Below are 20945 nucleotides of genomic sequence, written 5' to 3'. Positions count from 1 at the left end.
AGAAAGCATCGCCACACACGCACGCACACGCGCGCGCGCACACACTCTGCCTTACCTTTCCTGTGCATCACGTTACTGTTGCTGTGCCCGGAGCAAAGCGTCCATGCACATCCTTGGCATTCAAAGCCACGGACAACCTCTCTTCTTCTGTCTTCCACACTTTGTCGACCACTCTCTCTCTCTCTCTCTCTCTCTCTCACTGGTGTGTACGCACACACGCGCACACAGTACACACTCAGTTTCCTCCCTTCCTCTACTTACTGTCTTGACAGAGAAGCCTCTATCTGCAGGGGTCTTTCACTCTTGGGCTCATCAGGAAGAGGAAGATGAAGCTGTGTGGAGGACGGGCAGGAGGCGGCGAGAAAGAGCAATCGGTAGTCTGTTGGAGGAGCCCGAAGTGGCCGGAGAAGACGCCGCCGCCTCCAATCCTGTCAGCGCCGCTGCGAGCGTCACTCCAATAACCGCGCCACTGAAAACGAGCCACCCGTCACCTCCCGCTGGCGTCGCGAGGCAGCCGACAGAAGCTGCGAAAAAGAGGAGCTGGGCGCAGATGACAGCTTCTCCTCGCTCGTCTATCCGCCTCGTCTCATCGCACTGGCCACCGAGCCTCCCCGGCCCCCCTCCTCTCGTGCTCGCTCTCTCTCTTTCACTCACCCTCTCCCCCGCCTTCTGTCACGCTTGCTCCTTCTACCGTCTCTCGATCAGGCCCCTGCACCCCAGCCGTGTCCTCCCTGACTGCCGGATGAAGGCAAGCTGATGCCAGAGTTTATCATGTGGCTCAGACTCCTGCCAGCACCACTCGGCTCTTCGCGTCCACTCGGCGAAGGAGGAGTCTGGTGCTTTTAAAGGCGCAGCTCGTCCGCCGTCGCTCCTCTACCTCTACCTGACGCGTCCTCGCTTGCAACTTGTCATGAAGTTTCATCGAGCGAGTTGTCTCCTCCATAAATTGGGATGAAGTCACACCGCCAAGCACGCGGTCACAAGGTGGAGGGTGCGCAAAAACATCACGCACAAGGCAGTTTCATGTTTGATTAGTCGTGTTGCTACGGCAAACTTGTTCCTCAAAAGCCTTCCCCTTTGCTGGCAGGCCAACAATTCCAGCTGGTTAAAATCTGGATCTGGCATCATATAGATTCACATATTTGCGCACCTCCTCGCACAATTGCTCGCCTACGTGTTCTACGTTTTCTTTGTTTGAAATGGCGGATGTCGTCATTACAGCATGTGACATAACGGACCAATCAGGAGAGAGATTGCGCGCGTCGTCATTCGCGCTGCAAAATTTTGTGTGCGCGGTCCTTATTGCAGACGTGGTGCGCCGCACAATGCTTCGGTCAATAGATCCGTCACTTGTCGACCGTGCATACCGAGAGTAGAAAGAGGCCAAGGCCTCAACATACCAATCCAAAGTCAGAAAGTTGGTGATCTGTTTGATGTACATATTGTAAAGTCTGAGCTGTTTTTGGGGCATCTGGTGGATGTGTTTGGCCGATTCAACATGTACAATCGGCTCGGGCTTTCAAGTTAAATGAGCACTGCGATTGGTTGTGAGCTCGCGAATCAGTGCACTGGACAAGAACGTGAAGTGACGAAAGCGTCAATGAACTTTGCTCATTTTCAAATCTCCTCTTTGGACATAATGGCTGGCTGGAAGTGCGCAAAGACAAAGTAATCACTCTCATTGAGGAAAGACTGCTGTTATTCGACATCAACGTCAAAGGTGACACATTGATTATCGCCCCCCATGGCCTGGAGTGGTACTACGTCACACGACAGCGCACAAGGTCCGGAGAAGTTGGCGTCTCCGTTGGCTTTTGCATTATCTTCCTCTGTTATTTTCCGGTCTGACGTGCCGACTCCTAGGCCAACACAACAGTTGCCCATAACGGCTATCGTCTGATTGGTGTTTAGAGGCCTTTAAATCAGTTTGCAGTCAGGCAGCTTGTCATTGCATGTGACGAGCAGATTGCGCGTTAAATCTCTGCGTTGAGTTAGAATTTCTCTCCGTGCTTGCTTTTCACCGGGTAGTCTGGTTTCCTGCCACATTCCCAAAAACTTGCATGCTTGGCAAATTGAAGAATCTTCTGCCGGCATCCACCACGCTGTCCCTCGCTGCCTGTCGTGGACGTTCGAATGAATAGCTTATCTCAGACTGGAATCGGAATGAAGACTTTCTACATCAGCTAGAAAAGGGCTCTCAAGGTGCGCAGTGCACAAGATGATTGCTATACAACGCAGGTCTGTGTTTGATTACACCATTCGAGACACAGAAAATGCCCTCTTTATTGGGAAATTTCACTCTCGCTAACTCCTGGCTTTCAAAGATGAAGACTTCCTGTACAGCCAGCAGCTAGTTTAATGATTAACTTGGAGACAAAAAAGTTCTGGGTCCTTTTGATGAATTTTCACAACCTAGCACGGGCCACAATTTATCTTGTGAAAATAAATATGAGCTACTCCGGTTTGCTCCAGAATTCTGCTGTCTTCCAAAACTGGCTCATGACCTGAGTAGGGCATGTTGTCTCTGCATGAGGTCTTCTTACACTTCCCGGTACAGCGTTATCAAGGTGTAGCGTGCCACAAATCACTCATATGCAAGGCAGGTTTATGTTGAGCCTGCTCGATTTGGAAGTTTTCACTCTGCGTAGCTGCGCCAGAGGCTGCAAGTGCAATTCAGAATCAGGAACACTTTTAATTTTAAAAGTCCCAGAATCACGAGGTTCATGTGGTGGAAGTTCTTTGAATGTTTTGTGATGGCCTTACACCTAATGCTCTTCACAATCTCAGAAGGAATATTGAAAGTCTGACAAAAATTGTAGATTCACTGGAGTTACTGTGCCCTCCTGTCATCTTGATCTTTTAATGTAATGCAAAATGTATGGCAGAAGATTTTGAGGTTTGGGAAAGACACTTGGAAAGCCATCATCTCCTACCTGCTCTCATTTAAAGATAAGTTCTCGAATTTTTGTGGTCTTAGTATTAAAATGAGATTTTACAAAGGCCAATGGCCAATTTTATCTCATTCCCAAAAGAACTGCGCCAAAGTTATTCGCCCAGTTGGCACGAAATTTGAACTGGTTCCACTATTACTTGGTTTAATTATCTTCTAACTTTTGCTCAGAAAGCACTGGCACGGTGGAGCCTGAGGCGAGTACGTCTGCCTCGTTGTCAAAGTCTTTTCTAAATCTCAGGTTTGCAAGTTCTCTCCATGCTTTTTTTCTGATGTACTCACTGGAGACTCAAAATTTTGCACTGGAGAGGGGAGCCCTCTAATCTCGTTGCACACTTGAGTACAATGACAATAAAGGGATTTCTAATTCTAATTCTATAGACCTACAAGATCATAGGTGACCCTGACAGGAAATACCGAGGCACAGACTCAATGAAAATTTTGGGAAATTTCCATATATAGGGCATGCGTTATAAGGAGCAACGGGTTCTAAGGTGCATTACTGCACATTAAGGGAAACAAACCAGTGCAGCAAATAAATCAAACTTCATGCCACTTCCATTTGACATCCATACACAAGGCGCACCCGTTTCTAAGACTCACTGTCGATTTTTGAGAAAATTATAAGATTTTAAGTACAACCTTACAGACTGATACGGTAATCAATCATTAATGCTATGGCAAAACACACATTTTTTGCAGCGGTCTTTTTGGGTTTGTTTATTAGAGAACCGAGAAGAACAGCCATAGGCTCTGTGAATTCCTTAGCATAATTGCAAAGTGGGATTCAGGTTATGTGGATTTTCCATGCAGATTAGTTTGGTCTGGTGTCCTAGAATCGCAGATTTTATGATGATGCTGTAAGGCTAATTGGAGAGGATTTTATATTTTGTAGTCAATCAAATCCCCATGTATGTTTCCTTGATTAACAAATAAAGTTGTTTGTCAAATACATATTGTGTGTGATTGGTGAATTGTATTGTTTGTAGACGCAATGTCCTCTCTTTTTGCAAAGAAGACAAGCGCAGTGTAACATACAGTCAGGCTGCTCATGTGACTCTGTGACAAACAGGTGTCCTTGAGCATTTTCCCTCTGCGCCTTCACAGCACCAAACGAAGAGGCTTCGTTCTTTGGCGCTTTTGTTACAACCATTTTCTTTTTGCTCGACATTGCAAAAGCCTTTTTTTTCCACCTGCTTTTCTTGCAAGGTGTATTTAGCAGAGCAGCCCCTAATAGAGGGCGTTTATGACCAAACGACATTCCCGTGGAAAAGACCCAGGTGCACAGTGCAGATAGCTTCGTGCCAATGACGCCTTCATGGGGAAGGGAAATTGATTATTTCCCCCCCACGTAAAATCTTTTTCTTTTATGTTAAGGTCATACTGTCTGGTATTATTTTTATTACAGTGAATCTGGAGTGGGTCCAGAATAATATGCCTTGCACTTAATATTTCCTTGGAATGATTTTGCAGTGTCGTTTTTAAATATGTTTTTATGGAATGTGTTTTTTTCTTGTTGGATAAATAAGCATAAAAATGTCGAAAAAGGCATTGGTGCACAAACACTGCTTTATTGGGAAGCCTCATGAAACGCGTTTGCCCTATATGAATTTTGAACAGCTGGGTTGATTTTTCAAAAGTGGCACTTTGCACATGACAAATAATAACATTTCATGTGACCTCACTTCTCTTTTAAGGGTGTATTCCAGATGACAAGATATTGTTGTGATGGGAGTTGATGGAGGGTATGCGTGTGTTTGTGTTTTTTTTTTTTAAACAGGGGCCAGTACACCTATAACAGTGATTCTGAATCCTCCTGCGGCCCCCACTAAATGGAAAAAAGGACTTCACACCAATCTTATCGAGTCTACCAAAATCGGTTGACATTTGGAAAAATCATGAATTGACTGTAATGTTGGTAACAGTACCTCGACCAATAAGGTGAGCAGGTTCTGGATCGTCATACTCAAATGTGCTGACAGCGCATTGGTCAGAGAGCAGGAGAGGTCCTCGGAACGTTACCGCAAGTTGTCACATAAAGAAGAGTAATGTTCATCATTAATTCCAGCGACATTTTGCAGACTATTTTTGACTCTCACGGTATTACGGGACAAAGTGGATCCCTTTACAAGTCAATATGTGACACATGCTCATGTATCTAAATACAGGATGATTTCGTTTTTCAAGGGACGGTTGGCAACCCTATATGCAGCCATGTTAAATTATAAAAAAGAGGTGTATCAATCCGAGCATGTGATCAGAAAGCAGGGCCGATCATCTGAATTTCGTCTGGAAAAGATCGGATTTTTAAATGTTCTTCAATTTCAAAGTCAAGAATAACATATTTTAGTTCCATACTTCATTTGAACCACTGCTGATTTGCCTCCGCATAAAAAAAAGGTATCATCTTGAGATATTTTTTTTCAAATAGCCATTTTTAAAATATGCATATTGAGACAATTTGGGTAACATCACATCATGGTCCAATGCTTGTTTATGCACGTGTGTGCATATTTTCTATCGATAACTCACACCCTGCTTGTATCTCACGCTCAGTATCATCATCTCTGTTCCTGCTCCTGACCACTCTCTGAAAATCCACATGCGGTAAGGTTAATTGACGTTTGCTCACAGCCGGTTGACTGTGCAACATTTAAAAACATTTACAAACAAATGATGTATCAGCCTTTTTATGCAAAGTAAGGACATTTACAATTGGGGTTGACTTCAATTTTCTTGGCAGCTTATACCACTTGCGTGCAGCATAACAGTAAAATGTTGCTTCACCATGTTTACTTTGAACTTTGGGCTCCATTAATTTACCCGAGTCTGCACACCTCAGTTCCCTACTGGGTTTATATTCAATTAGCATTTATTTTATGTATTCAGGCATGCAAGTGTATAACTACAAACAACACATCATATATATCAGAATTGGAGAAATAATGAACTGAGGATCTTTTACATGATTATTCTTTCACTGCACTAACAGCACTGGGTTGGCATCCACCGTTACAAAATGTCCGGAGGATTTATTTTGTATTATAATGGAGACGGAGAGGAAGTGCCAGCAATCAATAGCGATGTTCTTCTTCCAACATGCAGCTTTTCATTTCATGGGCAGACAGACTTGAAGTCCAGTTTCTACCAACACTGAAAAATGAGTGGGCATTTCTCTGATGTTTTATTATTTTGTTGTTGTTTTTCTAGGCAGAACTGCATTCCAGCCAAAGCTCTAAGGTCGAACATAATCTGCTGCGGACGTTGTTCAAGTGATGTAAAAATAATTCTCTCACAAGATGTAAGGGAAATAGAAATGTTGCAGTGTCAAACTGTCCCCATCCAGAAAACAAAACTGAATATTACCAGCAACGTTGCCTTTTCATATCATTTGCATACAACCGCTTAACTGTACTTGTGGTTTTTGTGTACCATTTAGGCATTAATAGGTATCCAAGTGTAAACACAAGTTCCATCCATCCATTATCTTCCGATTATCCTGCGTTGGGTGACGGAGGCACCAGCTTCGGGAGGGAAGCCCAGACTTTCCTCTCCCCATCTACATTGTCCAGTTTCTCCTGGGGGATCCCCAGGTGTTCTCAGTCGGGAGACATAGACCCTCCGGCGTGTCCTGGGTCGTCCTCTGAGCCTCCTGCTGGTGGGACATGCCTGGAACACCTCACCAGGGAGACCTTCAGGGGGCATCTGAATGTGATGCCCAAGCCACTTCATCTGGCTCCTCTCAACGTGTAGAAGCGGCGGCTCGACTTTGAGCACTCACCAGCGAGCCCCACCTCCAGTTCTGGTTCCAGAGGGGGGCTCCGGGAATACGTGGTCCAAATGTTTTTCTCATCATAAGAGGCTTTTTCTGGACCCTCACCTAAAACCAGTTTAACCCTGGTGACCCTGCCAGGGGCATAAAACCCCAGACAACTTAGCTCCTCGGCTCATTGGGACACACAAACCCTTCCACCACAGTAAGGTGACGGCTCATGGAGAAAGTACAAAGAAGTTAATTACAAAGAACACAATTAAAACACTGTCTTATCGTGAATCACAAATAATTTTAAAAAAAAAGTCTCCTTGTTTAAAAAAGAACGGCTGTAAAACTAACAAAACACTCTTGTTGATAATAATTAACACATTGCACAATGGTGAGTTAAGGCAGGGATTTGTATCACGTTACGTTTTTTAAATTCTTAATTGGTGTAAAGCAAAGCGAACCCCCCCCCAAAAAAACTAAAAAAAACACCAATAACACTCGACTTTACTTTGAATAAAGTGTCGCTGCAGTCTGACAATCCTTCTTCCGCTATTATGTAATTCTTTGAACTGCACTTGTGGTTTCTCCTTCTTTTTTGAATAGCAAATGTCACAAAAAGACAAAGCAAAAGGTGCTGCTGAATTGGTGTTGTCGAGGCATATTTTTCTCCAAAGATTTTGGTCAGATGCCAACTTGTGCAACCTTCAAGGTTCCAATTATATGCATTCATGTTTCGCATGACGAGGCCGCTTTAAACAGCTGTACAGATGGATTTCTATGCGTGGAGCTCACAGACTGTAGATCCTTGCATCATACATACATCCTTGTACAAAGACTCTGAAAGCAAACCAAAAAAACAAGACTGCTGAAGAATGTTAAGTATGTCAGTCTATGAGAATGTGATCTAGGATCAGATTGTGCTTGCTTGAAGACCCACGGATCAAAACGGCACAAATTAGTACTGGTTGCTGTCGATGTGTCCTAAGGCAAAGCATTGCAACGCCCCCAAAAAGCTTAGGATGCGCCTTTTGTGTGCAACCCCCTCACAATGGCTCATCTCCCTTTTTTTTTTTCATCCCCATTGTGTATTTGTGGTCACACGTTCGATATCGTAGCAACACGCACAAATGAATTGGTTTACTGACATGGCTCAATGTGGACTTTTTCACTTCATTGCCGAGTTCCAGTTTGCATTCATTCGCTTCAAGACGAAAAATGGAGAATAATTTCGAGGGCGGCACTGTGGATGCGTGGTTAGTTCTTCTGCCTGACGGTTCAGAGGATCAAAATACGGTTCAGGCTGTCCTGTGCAAAGTTCTCTGCGGGTAATCGGGCTTCCTCTCACATGAATCTAAATTGTGTGAATGCTTGTTTGACTACTGTATATATGTCCCGTGAATAATAGATGAAAAGGCCAGCTGGAATAGGCGACCCGAATGAGGAAAACTGAATTAGAAAATAGATGAAAGGATGGCTAAGATATGCAAAAATAAAGTTGGAATAAACAGACTAGGGACGGCACAGTGGATGACTGGTTAGCACGGTGGCCTCACAGTTCAGAGTTGCAGGGTTTGATTCCGGCTCCGACCTTCCTGTGTGGAGCTTGCATGTTCTCCTCGTGACGGCGTGGGTTTTTTCCAGTTACTCCGGGTTACACCCATGTTGCAAAGACATGCATGGTAGTTTAATGGAAGACACTGAATGGACTCTGCTGATGGTTGTTTGTCTGTGTTTCCTGCAATTGGTAGGCGACCAGTTCAGTGTGCACCCCGCCTACTGAACATATAAACAGACTAGCTTCTCATGGATGGTCTTTTCACTCATGCTTACTATTTTTCACCCACATTGAAGATGATCACGTTTGTTTCGTTGTGTTATGTTTTGTCACAGACTAGCTAAGGACGTGGTATTAGCCTATTTCTATGCTATATTTTTCAGTCATTAGTGAATGGAAAATTTAGTTATGATGTTAAAATGCACCCGTTCAGGGATACGTAGACTTGCTGAGTCGTCATGTCACAGTGTAAAACAAACTTTATTTATATTCTGAAATATTTTATATATTTATGTTGAAATATTAAATATAAAAACACAAATGTATTTTCTTGTCTTCTTCTCTTGCGAATTAAATGTGGTTACCCTCGACTGTAGCAGCCGGAGCACAATGGATGAAAGTGTATACATGACAATGGAATTTTAGTGTACAAGAGTCTTTTTTTTTAATTTTTTTTAGCGCAAATAAAAAAGTTGACTCTTCTTAAATTACAAAACAAACCAAACACTGCACTTACTGTTTTTTGGTGCACAGCGACAACAACAACAAAAAATCCGCTAGCACTTTATCACTCTTTACTTGTCGCCTTTACTGCTCAATTACCTCCCAAAAGACCGTGGAACACCCGAGAATCCTTCATAAAAAAAAAATAAAATGTGTGTTCATCATCTGATTCGCCAATGTCGGCCAGACAGCATCAACCTATGAACAACTTTAACCATGGAGAGTGTCCTGAAATCTCTAAGAAGGGGTGAACTACTATGGACACGCTGGTATAAATGTCAAAAAAAAAAAAAAAATGAGGTGGGAGAATTTCCAGGGCAAAACAATTTTAGACTTTTGGTGGTTTGGCCAAATTAAGCAGACTCTCGACTGAAAATAATTCTAAATAATCCCGAATGTTTGGTATCTGAATGTCGTTTAGAGAGAGAGAGAAAAAAAAAGATTTCCAACAACATTTTCCTTAATATAATAGACCTCATTTGTATTTGTACAAAACAATACAAATTTGGTTGTAATTCAATTTACCAAGTAGATGCTAACGCTGCTCACGTAACAACCGTTTTATTGGACATTATTTTCTGCTGGAAATTTGTCTTGAAAACAGAACAACTTTGAAAGCCAACCAGCATCACAAGACACGTTATTGTCCCCTTCGGAAAATGTAAGGGGCTTCCTATACGTCAATTTGAGTTCCATAATAATATCAGATGATGCTTTGTAGTTTGACATGATCTTGCCAGTGTAGCACTGTAGTTTGTTGTTGTAGTTTGAGACATTTATTCGAATGTTCCTAAGTATTCAAGCAGCGTTCAGAAACGTTTATTGTGACAAGCCGACTGAGACATGATAAATGATCAAAGAAGGATTCATTTTCATTTCGAATGCACATGCACTTCACGACTAAATGTGTCTAATTTCCACCGAGAGTACGCTCACAATGACAGTTTTTATTCTCATTGTAGTGGTAATCCGCATTTTTTTTTTTTCGGCTCACAGTGATTTACGAGGCGAAAGTGCAGCTGGCATCAGCATGTTGCGTGGCCGGTCCTAGTTGCCAATGCCTCATGTGGACAAACAGGAACGGACAGACAGATCGTTAATGACAACTCTTGTCTCCCCACTGACCTTTTCATTCTTCAAGCCGGAATCCCCCATGTTTGCATTTTTGCGGGCTGCCTCCTACTGTAACACCCTGCATAATGGATCAGCTCTCTTACGCAATGAAATGAGGCTTAAGTGTTTGATTGATTTCTCATTTACTTTTCCTCCACGACGAGGGCGAATGATGGTCCCGGGGGATGTGTGTGTTCATGGCCTGTGAGGGTTGGCGTGGCGGCCTCATGGTGAAGAGTGGAGGTTTGTGTCATATTTTTCCAGCTGGAATAGCTTCACAGTCTCGCTGTCTGATTGTGGATCAATATGGGCAGCTGTAATTTATTACGGTTTTCCAATGCCATGTATGTAAAGTTTCAATAATAGTGATTGGTCTGAAATGGAGTACACACACAGCGGTTTTGGACTGATTTATGAATCAGAGAGACTAATCGTGAGTGATGAAAAATCACCATGCGTGTTCTTACTGCACTGAATCAGGCATTTACTCATTTTTGAGGTACCGTGTGTAGTGTTCTCAGATAATCTGGGAACAGAAAACCGCACATGTATAGATTCTGTTCCACCACCAACCTTGAAAAATACCTCTTCGAGAAAGTGTAAATATCCATTTGTTGCATGAAATAAATATTTATAAAATGTTAATGGAAAACAACAATTTAGGTCTAATGATATATAGCATGCATTTTATTACTATACCCTTCAAGTCATGACTTGGTCGACTGTTTGCTTTGAGACCAAATCTTAGTCAGGAGTAAACTTCAGATAGGCTTCCACATGCGTGAAGTCGAAAAGGAAGCGCGGAGGCACACATCCAACTCTCAAGTTGTTTTTGTCACTCAGCTTGTCCCCAACTACACTAATGGATAAAACCAGTTCATTTCTTGATATGTTCTTTTATTTTTGGGTGTTTTATTATGTTTATACGATTACAGTCTTCATTAAAAACCTTAAAAAATATCTTGGTGGTTTTTGTGGCGCTGGAATTGATTAATGGCATTCAATTGTATTCAATTGGCCACAATGATTGGATAATAGCATAAATTGACTTACATTATTCATCATTGTCCCTCCATCCTTATTTGTGAAAATAATGATCCGTCGTCACCATCCTTTTTAAGCGCTTCTAAATGCTGTGGGTGAAAGGCTAACCCTGTGGCATAGGTTTCCTAATCCTGCTTGGCTGCGGATTTCCTAAATGCTGGGATATCTTGAGCATGGATTGAATTGCTTGCAACTGGTTGTCAACCAAGATAGCATTTGGCTGCCAACACAACCACCGTCGGTCACCAGACTGACTGGCGATGTGTCAACTCTTTTCCACGGAGGATGAGTGCTCCTCCTTTTGTCGGCTTGAAGCAAAGTGAAGTCACTCCCTTCCGCATACAAACACAAAGATTTTCAAGACTTCTACTAAACTTAAGAATTACTGATGATAAAAAGTCAAGAGGTTGAGGCCCGTCCAAAAGTGTCTGACAAATCACACTGTATCCTCTGGGAAAATGTCACTGTGTCTGGCGAAAGGGCACTAATGGGGGGCTCTTCCCGAATTCTAATTGCTGTGAGAGGTCATTGAGAGTCTTCTTGAGGCCATTTTTGTATTGACCCGTCGAGATAACTTGGAAGCACGGACAACACAATGTATTTTTGATGAGGTGAGCGCAAACCGGCCATTAGGCAAACCGATCGCTCATTGGCAGTGATGAGAAAAAGCAATGACTGCGCTGACATTTCACCCCGGCTCCCCCAAGCATCGAGCTTGCATGAAGAACAACCCTTTAAAGGTCTGAAGAAGACTAAGTGGTACTGGTGGAGAATTTTTACGTAAGCACACTTGTGTTAGTTAGCATTAAAATAAAGATGATTTAATAAAGTACAGTTGAACATGGTTTTGCCCCATTTTTTTGGTTTGCTGCACAGCACTCAGGCAACATCTGCGCAACATTATGTCAAATGTCAAACCTTCAAAATAAAAGTATACAGCAAAATCACACAGTTTCAATACACATGTTTCTGCCTAAAGGCATCAGCTGGGCCAGTTTCCATCCCACCCATCAAAGATGGATGCTTTCCTGGGACTGAAAAATCTCATTCCATTTTTACCTGGAGGAATTGAAGCAACCAACTAGCGTGCTACGTTTTGCCTCAATTAGAAAATTTAATTAATTAATGGATTGTTATGCGGACGTTCTGAGAGATAGGTAACTCGTGATAATTCCAAGTATGAATTTTTATTTGACTTTGGGACTTTTTGGGGAGGGGGCTGGGAGGCTGTTTTTTTTAACATATAGTTTCTGTTCACTCCAACATTCCGTAGCACTTGTGCTTCCAGAAACAACAGATGGGCAATCAGGATTTCTTCAAAACACCATCAACAATTCCACACGATTGTGATACTTCTCACCGATTAATTAATAGAATTGTTGCGCTCATGCCTCATGTGGAGATCTCCTTGAATGTCGAGCGTTACGGTGGTTCAAAAACAAAATTTCGATTTAACATTGGAGACTTTTTTTTCAATATTAGCCGCGTTCCAGTTTAAACTTAGTGTTTCATTTTACGGATTCAGATGTAATTGTGACTATTAGAGCACTTCCCATGAACAACAGATGTCAAATTGGATGTCAGACTGCATCGTGTAGATATCTCACTTAACTCATCCAGTCAGCGAGCAATTGCACTGGCACAACTTTTTCATTCGTATGCCCACATGCCCGAGCTTTAAAAAAACGGGGAGGAAATGTTGGGTAATAAAAAGCTCACGGGCCAGAAATGACAGACATCCTCTTCAACACTGAGGGCTGTGGGCTCCCTCTCTCGTACGCTCTTGTGATCTATCGCCACAACCATCCCCCCGCTGAATTGCTCCATCTGTACTTTTTCATATGGAAGGGGTGGTGGTGGTGGCTCATTAAAAGTGTGTCACATCCAATGTGGAAAACACTTACGGCACACTACAAGAGAGTTGCTATGAAGCTCTCGCATTCGTCACGACAGATAAGTGTCATGTTGCCTGACGTGGCTTTTAATGTGTGCTACTTTACTGCGTGTCAACATTGTGCATGTGAACTTTCATGCATTGGTTCGCAAGTACGGTAAATATAATTGCCTCTCCAAAGTCATAGAACTTAAAGCTCTTCAAATGTGGGAGTTCTTGAGAAAAATAAGCCTTAATTGTCATATGCAGTACTTCAAACTGTGTTATGTCCCGAACGAGTCCTAATTTCATTCATTTTTAATTTTTTTGCTTTTTGTCTGAACACGGTATTGGTTAAAGGAGTTCTCAAAAATTTCCCGCAATGATCCTTGACTACATTTACATGCAGTCAATAAACCTTGGAAAACCCGAATATTGGCAGTATTCAGATTTTTAAAAGCCATGTAAATGCGCGCAATAACCCAAATATGCCCTTATTCGGGTTTTTAAAATTCCAAATACCATGCCAAGGTTACTCCTTTTATAACCCGAATACATGCGCATGTATACACCGCAAAGAGCACATGAAGGACTTGTACGCGCTGAGTTTGGCACGCAACCCACCTGAAATAAACAATTAGTGATAAACAAACAAAAGATGGCAGTACAACACCACATTTTTGAAGCGAAGAGGAAGAAAGGAAGGAAGCGGAACAAAACGCGGGGATGACATATAATTGCGTCATGACGTTTGTGCATCACCATTTCACCCCCTCATGACAGATTTTTTAATCTTTCCATTTATCTTGAAACTGCCTTCCATCTGCATCAGTTGTCCTTCTTGGACATTTTTTTTCTATATTTCTCAATTCCACTTGTTGGGAAAAAAACAACGATGTGAATGCATACACCGCCACAAAAAGGCGGAAAGCCCTTTAAGGCTCTCGCGGGCCACATTAAATGACGTGGCGGGCTACATTTAGCCCGCAGGCCTCGAGTTTGACATGAGACGTCAAGGACTGTGGTGGCTGCGGCAACATAATACCATTTATGCACTGGCTGGTGCTGTTAATTTGTTTTATTTATCTTTTAAAGGACTGAAAATCCATGTTTGTGTTCCGTTTAATTCAAACTATTCTTGGCAGATTTATTTAGTTGAATTTATTGAGTCATTTGCCTTAATTATGCCTCTGCAATGAGGCGCAGAGAAATGTAGGAAGCAGACGCTGGCACCATGTCGAAATAGAGGCCGTGATAATGTACAGAACGTGATGTCAAAGCTTTGATCTGAAACATAAAGAAGGGAAGGAATCACAGAGAAATTCAAAGATGTAAGAGAAATATATTCAATAGAAGGCCATTCATGTGTATAAATTATTCAGCGGTTGGCTATAAAATTAAAATTGGGCAAGCTTTGTTGTTGTACTGCAGTAAACACAATTTTCTCTCTGTGATAACGTTATTGGTCGCTTCAGTATTCATCTTATACAGGTCATGTAATCGGTCTTAAAAATCAGCAAATACTGCAAACTATTTGACATCTTTGGTGAATCCCACAACGGTTACAATAATCTGAAAACATCCAAAGCAATTACATTTAAACGAAATACATTGTAATTTTACATCCATCACGTCCACTCCGCTGAACAAAGCGCATCGCAACTTGTAACCACCTCACGGTTTACATTAGTGGCCGCACGTTGCTTATCTGTTAAAGTGGAACCGCTTCTCAAGCCTCGTTTACGCTGCATATGGCTGCATCACAACTATGATACAGAAATGACCACATTTTCCGTTATTTGCACAAAGGCGTTATAAGGAATACAAGTCATGTAAGTGAAAGTAAATAATTGAAGCATAACAAAGAGGTTTTCTACCTCCTTGGGAAAAGTAAAATTGAGGATGGTTCACATATCAGAATCTACATTTCATCATAACATCCATCCATCCTTTATCTGTACTGCTTCTCCTCAAAAGGGTCACGACGGGAGCTGGAGCCTATCCCAGCTGTCTTCGGGCAGTAGGCGGGGTACACCCTCAACTGGTTGCCAGCCAACCGAGTATGAGACGATGGTTCCAATATATGTCGTTGCGTTTGTGCGTTGTGAGATGAGATCAGTGGCCATTTCCCACCGTGGGTCCAGCAAGTGTAAAAAGGATCTTTGCGAAAATGTGTGAGGGTTAAAATTCCGAGACAGATTATAATACATAATCCCGCACATTTAATCCCATGGTGTTTTTGTACCGTTAACATGCACTTGCAGTTTGACACGAATCTCGGTTTAATCTCCAACTTCCAATCTCTTTTCACTTACAATTCCTCTTCACTTTGCTCAGGATGTCCTCTAAATTATGCCCCCCCTCCCTCCCCTACCAACACCCACTTCAACCTCTCTAAGAAGCTAGAGTACCTTTAAGTGTGCCGTTTTCCAAGCCCTATAAACAAGCGTAATAGAATTGCAGAGAGGTTGAGCCGCGACAGCTAACTGCATCTCCCATCGCCTTCCCCCCAGCCGAGCACTAACAAGCGCAGCAGCATCTTTGTGAATCCATAACGAGTCGCACCAATATGGGTCATCTCTGCTGTGTCGCAACACACCTCCTTTCCAATTATTTTTCTTTCCATATTGTTTTCTTTCCACAGTTTATATTTTGGACAGGCCTCATCGCAGTCTGTTACTATGGAGACTTCACAATGGTGAAAAAAAGGCTGCAGTTGATCTTTTTGGGAGAAAATGAGAATCCGTATCAGGGTGCTCTGACACGATCGCTATTTAGTCGATTTTAATAGGGAGTTTGATTTCCCAATCGGGGTGGGTTCTTTGTTCGGGTATACACAAGTTTGTGGAACATGGGTACGACTCAAACCAATAACAGTACGGTTAAAAGCAAGCTCGCCACAGTTCTGTTCTGGTGAAGAAGCAATTTGGGTTTGATGCCTACAGCAGCAGTTTAGGCCTCAACTCTCTGTTGCATCATCGCTGTGTGGAGTTTGCATGCTGTCACCATGCTACAACAATATTTGGGAGTAACACGACAATCACATCTCATTCTCCTTTTTTGCGATGCAACATTGCTGTTACGTTGGCCTTTTGCATTAATAATAACGCATAAACTGGTCTCAATGGTTAAGGCATCACGGTGTCAGCTGTACTGGCAGGAATTTGACGGCCTTAAAAGAAAGGCTGTCAAACTCGTTTTTGTCGGGACGGGGGGGGGGGGGGGCATATTGTAATTAATTAAGGTTTCCTCCAGAGTGTCATTATCACTGTGAAACCAAAGTATTATGTATGATTGCATCACATTACATATTCACTAGTAATTGGTGAAAAACTAGTTTTGAATTCAGTAGCCAGTAAAAACAGTTTGTTTTATTTATTTAAAAAGGCAAATTGGTAAAAAAAAAAAAAAAAGAAAAGAAAAAAAAAGAAAAGAAAATTGCTTCACATTTTTCAAAGGTGAGGAATTTTGCGATTTCTGATACTTGAGCAAGAAAGGTAAAGTCGATGCACATGATTTGATTTTGCGTGCCACATAAAATGATTTGGCGTGCCAGACATGACACAGTGGCCTTGAGTTTGATTCTTGTGCTTCAAAGGCAATGCTAGTTGGAACAAAAATAATGCATGGACAGATATTCTTTTGATTCAGAGAAAGAGACACGGCTAGAAATAGAGAGAGAGAGAGAGAGAGAAGGGGGGAGTGAGGAAAAAGAAGAAATAAAAGAAAAAGAAAGAAAGATGACCAACGTCCAAAGCGTGTTGACTTCCCAGTGCAGGAAGATTAACACATTTTCTTTCAGCCCCTGGTTGTAACTTTTAGGACTTGACTGTGTACAAATCACCCGAGGAGGTTGTTGGAAAAATGGTGACTTACAATTCAGTCTACTGGTACACTCAAATTTCGGTGGTGTGGGCACAGAAACCTCTGCAAGAGTTCTTGTGTTCACTAATTCATTGTTTTGGAGTCACAACTTTTACAGTAGCTTCTTTGAGTCCATCAGAGGGACTGATGGGCATGACAGTTGTTTTACGGGAACAGAATCATTTGAATCAGTTCATTAAAAATAATCATTCAAAAGATTAATTCGCCCAATCGTTCGTTTTATTATTGTTATTGTATCTATCAAAGAACGTTGCAGCTGTAATGTAAGAACGAGAATAGCAGTACGGTACGTGAGGACGTTCACATTCACTGAAAAGATTTGTTCTTTTTTAATAAATCGTTCTCGAACACTAACTGATAATGTCATTAAAGACAGGCAAACAGCCTCTTAATGGCCGTTATGCAAATAACGCATGTGGCCAATTAATTAAAATCATGACATCAAGCAAACAGGAGGGTTTTGCAGTGCATTTGTGAGTCGTTTAAACCTAATGAGGGTTACATCTTTTGAGATTGCATGATGGTACGTTTTTTGAATTATTTGTCAAACATTAGATAGACATTAAGAAAAGAAACTGTATTCAAATGGATCTCGCAAAGAATTGGCAACACACTCCAGTGTTGTCAACCCCACAATCAGAAAGAACAGTCAGATGCTGTCTGATGATGTTTTTTGTTTTTTTTGGGGGGTCAAATTCCTCAAGAGAAGTCACTAGTGGCTTCACATATTTATTGAAGACTGCCGGTGTGAGGGTGAATTCTGGGCAAAGGAGAAAGATGGAGGATTTCTTGGATAAATGTGCCAGCGGAATTATGAACATGTCCTCTGATCTGAGGCTGAATTATTCAGCTCGATCCCGATGCCGAGTTGCCACTCGTTTCATCGCTTTGGGCAATAGGTCTTGGCTCTGCTCTCCAGGTTGGAATCTGGAGGAATTTTTTGATCATCTTGACTCAATTTTCCTTTCTCTATGATAGGTGGAATTAATGATCTATTAATCCAACCATCCATTATCCAAGCCGCTTCTCCTCACAAGGGGCACGGGCGTGCTGGAGCCTGACATCGGGCTGAAGGGTGGGTACACCCTGAACTGTTTGCCAGCCAATCACAGGGCACATGTAGACGGTGTGTTCAATTCACCTACCGTGAGTGTTTTTGGAATGTAGGATAAAACCGGAGTACCTGGAGAAAACCCACGCAGGGAGAACATGCAAACTCCTCCCAGGAAGGCTGGAGCCGAAATCGAACCCTGCTCCTCTGAACTTTTAGGTCATTGTGTTAACCAGTCGTAGACTGTGACGCCCGAATAATATCAAAGATAAAAAAAAAAAATAGAAACCAAATGTGCAATCACACGTCCATCGGTCTGTCTGTCGATCCGTCAGACCTTCCACCTTACCCCACCCCCCCAAAAAAACACAACAGTAAAACATGAGCGGTCTGATTTAGTGACAATTATTCTGACGGATGAAAATTCACTTGCATCAATGCTTAGTCTGTCATTTAAAATAAATCATCAGTAAAATGGGGATCCGCCAGTGACGGACTGGCCGACCTGTTCGTCAGTCTGACGTAAAAACCCACCTCTGCTGAATAAAGTTAAGTGTCAGGGGTGACTTTAAAAACGGTTAACTTCTCCTCGCCCTGATCAATACAAACACATGGAGAGTGTGCTTGAGGCCATTATTTCCTCCCACTGCTTGTCACTGACTCATCACAGTCTTTTCAATGTGTCGAGGCACCCAGCAGTCTCCATCTTTCTCACCCTACCAAAACCAGTCAACCCAACATGTCCAACGGGAGGATAAAGTAATTCAAGAGAATTAAAAATCCCCATCTGAACAAGAAGGAAGACCTTATTTTCGTGGACGGGAGTAGTCTAATTACCTGGCAAACATCAGCCTGGAGTGGGTGAAGATGGTGTTACATTTCTGATTAATCCAGTCTAATTAAAACACAACCACAAGCACACGCTTGTGTTTGTATGCTTTATATGCGTATCATTATCACACATATACAATAACGACATTATCATGAATAAATTATGTTTCCCACGTATGATAGCGAGGAATGTAAATGTGCCTCGAGATAATACATATACATGATTACCCCCCCCCCCCCGAAGACAATGCATGATGTAACAAGAGACTTGTTTTGCTTTTTCTTTCCACGAAAATGATCCAGAGATGGTGGACAGCATAAATGTTATTTCAAGCATAAACTTGAAACTAGAGATTATTGCGGCATAGCAGCGGTGTCGCAACCGAATTCGAATTGTGTCGCTGCCCTGGTTGTTGAGAACAAAAGTAATATTGTAAAAGGAAGGATGGAGCGTTACGCTCTGTTTTTGTATGCAACGGGACTCATGATTTTTCCCAATTTAAGGAATACACATGCAGCCTGGTCTGCTATGACAACATGGCTAAAAGAAAAAGCGCAACGTAAAATTGAGCTATACGTTATGAAGGAAATATCTACTTTTTAATGCAACGAGCCCCCACCTTGTTCCGCAATTAACTAATGTGTCACTCAGCCTTCCTTGGTCTCTCATGCAAATAAGCCTCATTGTCCACAATGAGTACAATCATGACAAAAACATTTAAAACTGAGCCCTCTTTTATTGCTACGTTCACACCAAATTGGTTCGAGCGTTCTGCTTGACTTAATTTGCTGGCGTTTCAGCGCGCAGGTGTTCACAGCGCAGCCGCTCATTTACGCACTCGGGGAGGGGTTTCGTTTTGTGATGACAGCGGTTCTTGTTCAAGCAGGTATGCCAACCTCCTCGCTTACTTGTCTCCAAGTCTGGCCAAGTTTTTTTTTTGTACCTATAATGGTAGCTGATCGTGTTGTAAAGCTTTGAATGTCCACTGATGGCAACAACAACGTTCTCCTCCATTCTTCTTTCTTCTCTTTTCAAACAACCTACCAAGTGCACATGACGCTGAGTGTGACGTAGTAGGTGCCGGTGCTGATTGGCTGCTGCGACGCACCAAGAAAATGTTTTTTTTTTTCACCTTTTCGCCAAAAGGGTGAATTTTCCGTGCTTCGCTCCCATCGCTCTAAACGCATAATTCACGTTGCCCCACACGCAACCGCGCATGCACGCGGGAAATCCATTGACTTCAAGTCAATCATCTCACCGGAAACATTGGCAACATATTTCGTGTGAACCTAGCATTAGTCATGAAGAAATCAAGACAAATTAAAAATCGACAAACGCATTGGTGCATTACCCTCCAGTGTCTGTTTTGCACGGCCGGGTTTAGTGACGGCATGGAGGACAAGCTATTGTGATTGTTGGAGCTTGATGCGGCGGCAAAGCGTCCTCGTCGGCGGGCATAACAATACAGAACGTACATTTACAGTGTCGCGTTCACATTTTTTTTTTTTATGAAAGCGAGCTTTCATGCCATTCTTTTGCAGGCAGCGTAACATCTGCTACGTCTCGCTCGCTCTTCGTCATATGTTGACAGAGCTAACAAGCTCTGCGGGTAGCCAAGAGTGCCTCACGGTGTGTTGTCTTTTTGGATGTGGTGTGTGCACTACCTGAGCACAACGAGACATGAGGGTCTCCCTGCATGGTGCTCATGAGGGCTAATATAATGCAAAGAGTTTTAAAGGTGACTAGGTAGCATTGGCTGAATTGCATTCCTTTGGTAAAAAGGAGATGATATATTTATATGGAGATCTTTAGGGGGAAGGATTTCACAGAGGCCTTTATTTGAACTAATTTACTTTATGTTATCAATGGATTTAAAAGATTTAAAATAATTACATGTATTCAGATAAATTATGTATTGGTGAGTGTGTATGTATATATATATATATATATATATATAATATCCAGCAGCTTTTTCACCAGATTCAGAGATGAATTGCTTTGGTGCATACTTCTATGCGACTTTCTGTGTGTGCACTTCTGTGACCGAAGTTTGCATTTTTAAATGCAGCAATGGTGCAGCACAAACATTAAGAAAGCTCCATATTCTTTTCGGCGGAGGAGAAGAAGAGGTGGAAGGAAGCAAGAGTGAGGACAGA

At 42.3% G+C, this 20945-nt stretch overlaps 1 protein-coding gene across 2 annotated transcripts in view; it reads right to left on the bottom strand.

Annotated features, from left to right (window-relative positions):
* insyn1 (inhibitory synaptic factor 1) overlaps positions 1-836 on the bottom strand; it is a 74870-nt gene extending 74034 nt beyond the window's left edge. The window contains exon 1 of one of the 2 annotated variants that reach the window (XM_088297211.1): positions 262-836. The gene's annotated coding sequence lies outside the window, so the exon portion shown is untranslated. Of the gene's footprint in view, positions 1-55; positions 171-261 lie in introns of those variants that run through there. The other variant, XM_088297212.1, reaches the window with a different exon arrangement.
* Positions 837-20945: the final 20109 nt, after the last annotated feature.

The sequence above is a fragment of the Idiotropiscis lumnitzeri genome, chromosome 5 (genome assembly GCF_059441095.1).
Source record: "Idiotropiscis lumnitzeri isolate Australia: NSW breed Sydney's pygmy pipehorse chromosome 5, RoL_Ilum_1.0, whole genome shotgun sequence".
NCBI lineage: Eukaryota > Metazoa > Chordata > Actinopteri > Syngnathiformes > Syngnathidae > Idiotropiscis > Idiotropiscis lumnitzeri.
This window is presented reverse-complemented; position numbering and strand designations above follow the sequence as displayed.